This window comes from Lontra canadensis, unplaced genomic scaffold (genome assembly GCF_010015895.1).
Source record: "Lontra canadensis isolate GAN:19392208 unplaced genomic scaffold, GSC_riverotter_1.0 scaffold3, whole genome shotgun sequence".
NCBI lineage: Eukaryota > Metazoa > Chordata > Mammalia > Carnivora > Mustelidae > Lontra > Lontra canadensis.
This window is the reverse complement of record NW_022630997.1, coordinates 27470829-27477431: the sequence shown is the minus strand read 5'-3', so window position 1 is coordinate 27477431 and position 6603 is coordinate 27470829. Positions and strand designations below refer to the sequence as shown.

At 45.7% G+C, this 6603-nt stretch overlaps 1 pseudogene; it reads left to right on the top strand.

Annotated features, from left to right (window-relative positions):
* The first annotated feature begins 3773 nt into the window (after nucleotides 1-3773).
* Nucleotides 3774-5761, top strand: LOC116858227 (annotated as a pseudogene).
* Nucleotides 5762-6603: the final 842 nt, after the last annotated feature.

Below are 6603 nucleotides of genomic sequence, written 5' to 3'. Positions count from 1 at the left end.
GGCCTCCTATGAGTACGTCAAAGTCAACAAACCCCAAATCTGACTCCTGACCTTCAATTAGTCTTTGGTAAAATAAGGATAACAAGATCCACCCAATAAAGAGATTATAAGGTTTATATGGGATAAAGCCTGCGGCACTGTGCATGGAACATAATTAGGGACAAATAAATATTAGTACCCTTTATTATTATCCTTCCTTGCCTCCTACCTAAGCCTCCCATGACCCGCCCATCATCATAAACTCACCTGACCCAAGTGCAGTTTTTATGCTTCAAGACTCAACTCACAAACCACCTGCTTTGTGAGGAGCACTGACTACCAAGGAGAACCTTCTGCACCCCAGAGCTCAGGCAGGCCCTCTGGCCTCATATCACACTTCCTACTCCCCAGTCACAGAGCTCCAACCACACCGCCCCTCCTTCTGCTCCTTGAACACCCCAACACCTTTCATGCCTCAAGGCCTTTATTATTATAATGTCTTCTCTGCCTATAGGGTTTTTTTCCCCCAGATCTTTACCTGGCTGAGCTCTTATCATCCTTCGGGTAAGAGGTGCTCTCTCCTGTACTATAAAAGAATTTCCCTAATTACCCCCAACCCCTCCCTCTATTTCCCCATCTCACTTTTTTTTTTTTTTTTAAATCACTGCCTGCAATGATTCTTCTCTGGATGTGGTGTGCTGTGGTCTATCTCTCCTCTATTAGAATATAGGCTCAGTGACCCAAGTCATCTTAGCTCCAGGATCTCAATAAAGGATGGCAGATGAATGGATGAGTAGATGCTTTCATGAACAGGTACTTCTGTTGTTCTGTTACAACACTGAAAATCTGAGTGACTACCTGCTTAATGTCTGTGTCCTATTAGAATATGAGTGTTGAAAGACAGAGACTGGGTTCCTCTGTACTTGGTGCCTAAAACCATGACACAAGCCTTCTGCTGACTTAATTCAACTCATTTCTATTGTCTTGTGCTCTCACTGCCACGGTTCTCAAATTCTGCTGTTCTGTATAATCACTACTTACCCCACTCTCTCTACTTTCCCTGTGGCAGATTAAAGAGAGCTGCAATTCATTTGATTCACTCCCACACTGAGAAGTGGGCTCTGATCTTCCTCCTTGGATCTGGGCTGGTCTTGGTGATTTGGTTGGCCAATAAACAACATGGCAGAAGCAAACTACTGGGACTTCAAGGCTAGGTCAAAAAGAACCTTGCAGCTACTATGTAGGTCTCTTGGAACTCTCATTATTAGAACCCATTTGCCATGCTAAGAGACACATAGTCCACATGAAGAGTCTATGTTTAAGAGCTCCAGCCTCCAATCTCAACATCAACTCTCAGCCAGGCAAGTGAGCCATCCTGGATGTCTGGCCCAGTTGAGCTTTCAGATCAATACAGCCCCAGCCAACGGCAACTCTAACCACCTAGTCAACCACAGAAAAATGAGAGATCACCAATTATTGTTTTAAGTCATTGAGTTTTAGATAGGTACTAAGCAACAATGGCTAACAGAAATACACTTTAATCAATACCAAAGTAAAAAAGTAATGATGGATAGACCAGTATACATCTGGTCATCTGGTGAAATGGAAAGAACATTAGGAACGATGTTTTCTGGTCTTAGCTCTGCCACCAGCTAGTTATGTGGGTTCGGTAAAGTCATATAACCAATCTAGGTCTTATCTGAGGAAATATTTTAGCTTAAGAGATTAGACCAGTTACCTGTAAGCCTAAGTCATTTTCATTCTATGTCAACATTTTTAATTTGTTTTTATTAAAACTTTCTTTTATAATTAAATAAGTTATTTAATTCATATTGTCTTATAGGAAGAGTGAAAGATAAATGTCACCAATATCACATTTTTGCCTTGGGTCAGTAGAGCCTAAGGAGTAAAGGAAAAATGGTTCATCAGATTATCATTCTAGAAGTATTCTTTAATGGTAAGAACTCAGGCCTGCTATAGGGATAGAATCAAGAAGCTGTGCTGCCAATAACTCAGATGCGTCTGTTAGAAATAGTATGTTCAACCACACTCGAGTAACAGGAAGGGTTTTGTGGTTGTATTGTTCGGCTTTGTTTTGTTTGGATTTGCTTTTAAATACAGGGTTTGATTATGTTAACAAGTTACTTGTTATACAGGGAGAGCGCTAGCAGTCAGTGAAGCCTGATACCATTTCAGCTCTGATATCATAATTCCAGGATTTTTGAGCCTTTCCCTCTGTTTCTAAAGCAGAAACAAAGCCTCCCTGCTAAAAATCTACCAGGCTCCTATCGTCTACAGCAAAAAGAACAATTCAAGTTCTTATGCGTTCAGCTCTTGTGAGGCCCTGCTCCTCCCTCACTACCACCACCTCTCACTCTCTAGAACCCTCTCTGGTCACACCGAACCACAAGTTCTTCCTGAGATGCCGTGCTCCTTCTCCCTCAGGATGCCCGTCTCCTAAATGGCAGGGACTGAGCAAAGCTGTTATATGCAGGTTGCATTTGCTGGTTTCTGTGTTACTCCTGTCACTTCCTGTTGAACTTCCCTGAACTGTACTGCCCTTGGATTAGGAAATGATTTAAAACAAGCTGGCTTTAAGATTGCCCTCCCTTGGGGTAAGAGCCTGGCTTTGCTGTGACCACTGGTCATGCAGATCAGTTTTGGTGTACCTGATTCCTGGTGCACCTTTCTCAGACTTGGAGACCCCCTCCCCATAACGCAGCTGACAGAAACTCAGCACTCCTTTGCCCCTCGCAGCCTCGCCAGATGCTTCCCCTCTTATCCCTGCAGACAAGAGAACAAGGGCGGACATGCCCCACTGTGCGAGGCCAGGCCACCTCCTCCTCTGCTGTTAGCCTCAGAAACACTTCTCCTTCTCAAGTCTCTCTTCAAATGCTTCCTGTTCTGGAATGAGCACTTAACACAGAGGTCAGTCCTCAGTGAGGAGTAACTATTTTTTACATAGTTTCCTCATCCACTTTAAAAATCATAAAAATAATTCTTGGATTAATAAAAAACACCCGATACAAAAAAGAAATAAGGTATATCAAATACAAAATTTAAAAGGTTTTTTTGGTCAAAAATATTTATTTTATCCAGTTTCCTCGTATTTGGCATGCTTAGCACTTAATGCCAGGTGGTTTGGGTTTTTTTAGATTTTTTTTAAGATTTTATTTATTTTTTATCTGACAGAGATCACAAGTAGGCAGAGAGGCAGGCAGAGAGAGGAAGGGAAGCAGGCTCCCTGCTGAGCAGAGAGCCCCAACACCAGGCTCGTTCCCAGGACCCTGGGATCATGACCTGAGCTGAAGACAGAGGCTTTAACCCACTGAGCCACCTAGGCACCCCAATGCCAGGTAGTTTAAAAAATACCCTCAGAGGGCGCCTGGGTTGCTCAGTGGTTAAAGCCTCTGCCTTTGGCTCAGGTCATGATCCCAGGATCCTGGGATGGAGTCCCGCATCTGGCTCTCTGCTCAGCAGGGAGCCTGCCTCCTCCTCTCTCTCTCTCTCTCTCTCTCTCTCTGCCTGCCTCTCTGCCTACTTGTGATCTGTCTGTGAAATAAACAAATAAAAATCTTTAAAAAAAAAAAAAAAGAATACATTTTAAAAAAATACCCTCAGAAACTTCTCTTTCTCTCTAGTTTGCTCAATAAATTCAGCATGTCTCTCTTTTGGCATCGTAAATGTACTATTCTGAGCATATTTATGAATATACAACAGTCACAGTGTCTAAGTGCTGGGGAAGTTTATAGGGTTTTTATACATCAAAAATATTCTGATTTTGCCCTTCCTCACTGCCCTCCAAATCCCGCTGCAGCTATTGCCGCAATCACGATACCCAAACGAAAGAAGCAGAATCAGCAGCAGCCGCCGCCACTGCAGTAGCCCCCGCTGCCAGAGCAGGAGGAGACTGGAGACGAGGAGGATGGGAGTCCCATCGGACCACCCAGCCTTCTAGGCCCTCCCCCCATGGCCAATGGAAAGCCTGGTGACTCCAAGTCAGCCCCAAAGTGGAATCCACCCACATGTCCACCATCAGTAGAATGGATAAATAAGTTGTTGTGTGTGCATGCAATGGGATACTACACTGCAATGAAAATGAACGAACTCCTGCTACAGGCAACCTGGATGAATCTCACAAACACGATGTTGAGCGAAAGGAGCCAGACAGAAAAGAATGCAGACTCTCTTCACAGAGGTCCTCCAGGATCAAGAGGACCAATGATTCCACCACTGCTGAGTCTCCCACCTCCTCCCCGGGGTAGAGGCCCAATTCGGGGAGGCCTAGGCCCCAGATGTGGCCCATATGGTCGTGGTTGGTGGGGGGCCAATACGGAACCTCCTTTTCCTGGACCAGGCCATGGGGCTCCTTCCAGGGGAGGCTTTCACAAAGAGCAGAGAAATCCTCGAAGGCTCAAAAGTTGGTCTCTTATCAAAAATACCTGCCTGCCCAAGGATGGCCCTCAAGTTATGGAAGACAAATCCAACCGCCCCGTTTGCCGACACTTTGCCAAAAAGGGCCACTGTCGATATGAAGACCTCTGTGCCTTCTACCACCCAGGCGTCAATGGACCTCCTCTGTGAGACTGTGCCTTCCTATCCAGGCTGGAAGGAGCCCTCTGACCTAGCGGCCATATATTTCCCTGTGGCCCTGTGATGGCTACTGTGAGGCTGTTCTACCCACCACCCTCAGTCAGTGACACCCACCCCTATCCACAGCCTTCCAGTTTGGGGTCCAGAGCTGTGTTTCATCACTGGTGCCCAGTGTGTGGGCTTTCTTCTGATCCAGCCTCCAGAGACTCGCCTTCAGGATCCCATCTTTGCTCCCTTCAACTGCCTCCTGGATCCTCTTCCCCGTCGCCAACTGACTGCTGAACAGGAAACTTCTTTGGTGCTGTTTCTTGTGCATCTGTCCACCTCACCCCCGGTACTCCCTTCGATTCCTGAGAGCCCTGGAGCAGTTTCCTACCATTCCCTTCTTCTAGCTGCTTGTTTTAAGTCCTTTTTATGTGACAGCCCCTACGCCCAAAGTTGCCAGTTGCTCTGTGAAACTCACCAGGTTGACCTGGGGTCAAATATGGACGACTGGTACAGAGTTACTCCCTGAAAGGCCACTCTCCCTGCTTTTGGATTTTGTAGTTTCTTCGTCAGTAGCATGATCCCCACCGCTCTGGTATGTGATCACTGTGCTTTGTGAAACTGTGCATCCTCTCGTACGTAGCCTTTCTCAGTGTCCGTGGCATCTTTGTGACTTCCCAACACTAGAGTAAGTTTTTCTGCCAAAATGAGTGAGGCTCTTGGTGCCCTCTAGACTTTCCACACCTCCCAACATGGGAGAATTTGAAACTTTCCACAAGACTGCCTCTCTGGTCTCCCCATTCTCCAGGTGTTGGTTTTTCTGGGTTTGACATAAGCCCATGAGATGTCCTCTGAAGCCTCTGATGGGCTACCCTATTTCCTCTCCAGCCCACTTTAGTTAGAGTACGTCATTGTGAGGCCACCAGCCCTTTTGTCTGAATTCTGTGAATCTCCACCCGGCCTACCTTTGGGTGGAACCTGGACAGTACTGTCGCCCTCATCTAACCTTCTTCCCTACATCCCTGGTACTGGTTGTTTTCTGTGAAAACGGCAGTGAACAGGTTTGGTTTTGAACTGACCCAGAGGAAATGGGTCAGGAGTTGTGTGGGCAAGAGGGAAGGATGAGAGCCGTTGGAGAACTGAGAATGAATTTTTTTTTTCTTTTTAACATTTTTTATATTAGTAACAAATGCAGTGGAAACAAGCGTTTTCTTAAAAAAAAAAAATTCTGATTTTAAATGCGTCCCCCCCAAAATAAATGTATGAAAAATTTTGATGAAGGACCTGGCCACCCAACCACCTACCTAATGTTTTGATATTGATATGTTAAGTTATCCTTCTCTAGAGCCAATCATCTCCTCCTTCTACCACTGTAATGTCTTTTATTGGGGCACTAATTAAGATAGTTCAGCTTTTGTTCTCCACACTTGACTGCAAGCATCTTGAAAACAGGGAATGAGTCTCATTTATCTTGATTCTATTAGCATGTTGTGTGGGGAATGCTAAGGATTCAATAACTGTTTCTGGTACTGAGTAGATGAGGCAACCCCTGCACAGATCTTAGTAATTAAGGGAACAAATTAGCTGCAGATCCTTGTGGAAATTTGGGAAGCCTGGGTGTCAGAACCCACCATATCTAGGTCTCTTTTCTTCTATATCCAGAGCAGCAACAACCAAGGCCAATACTGCCCCGCCGCATTATCTTCAGACACATTCCTTGTCCTCCCCTCACTCCAGGTCCCCCCCAGAGCAGAGGAAGGGACCAAGATACATCAGACAGTCCGGCTTGATCTAGGGCTGAGGGCTTTGGTTCTGGTTATCACATCTGTTATGTGAGCAGATGATAGGAGAGCGAGAGAGAAAAGGCCACTCCATGGCCCTCATGTTATGCCCCAGGAAGAAGGAAGCAGGAGGGGTTCACTATATGAATGAGCAAACGAGCATGCTGTTCACGTCCCAAGGACACTGCCCACTAGTATGTCCGGCTCCACCAGAGCCCTGAAGGTGACTCTGAGAGTATTTCTTCCACCTCCAGGAAGTACTGTT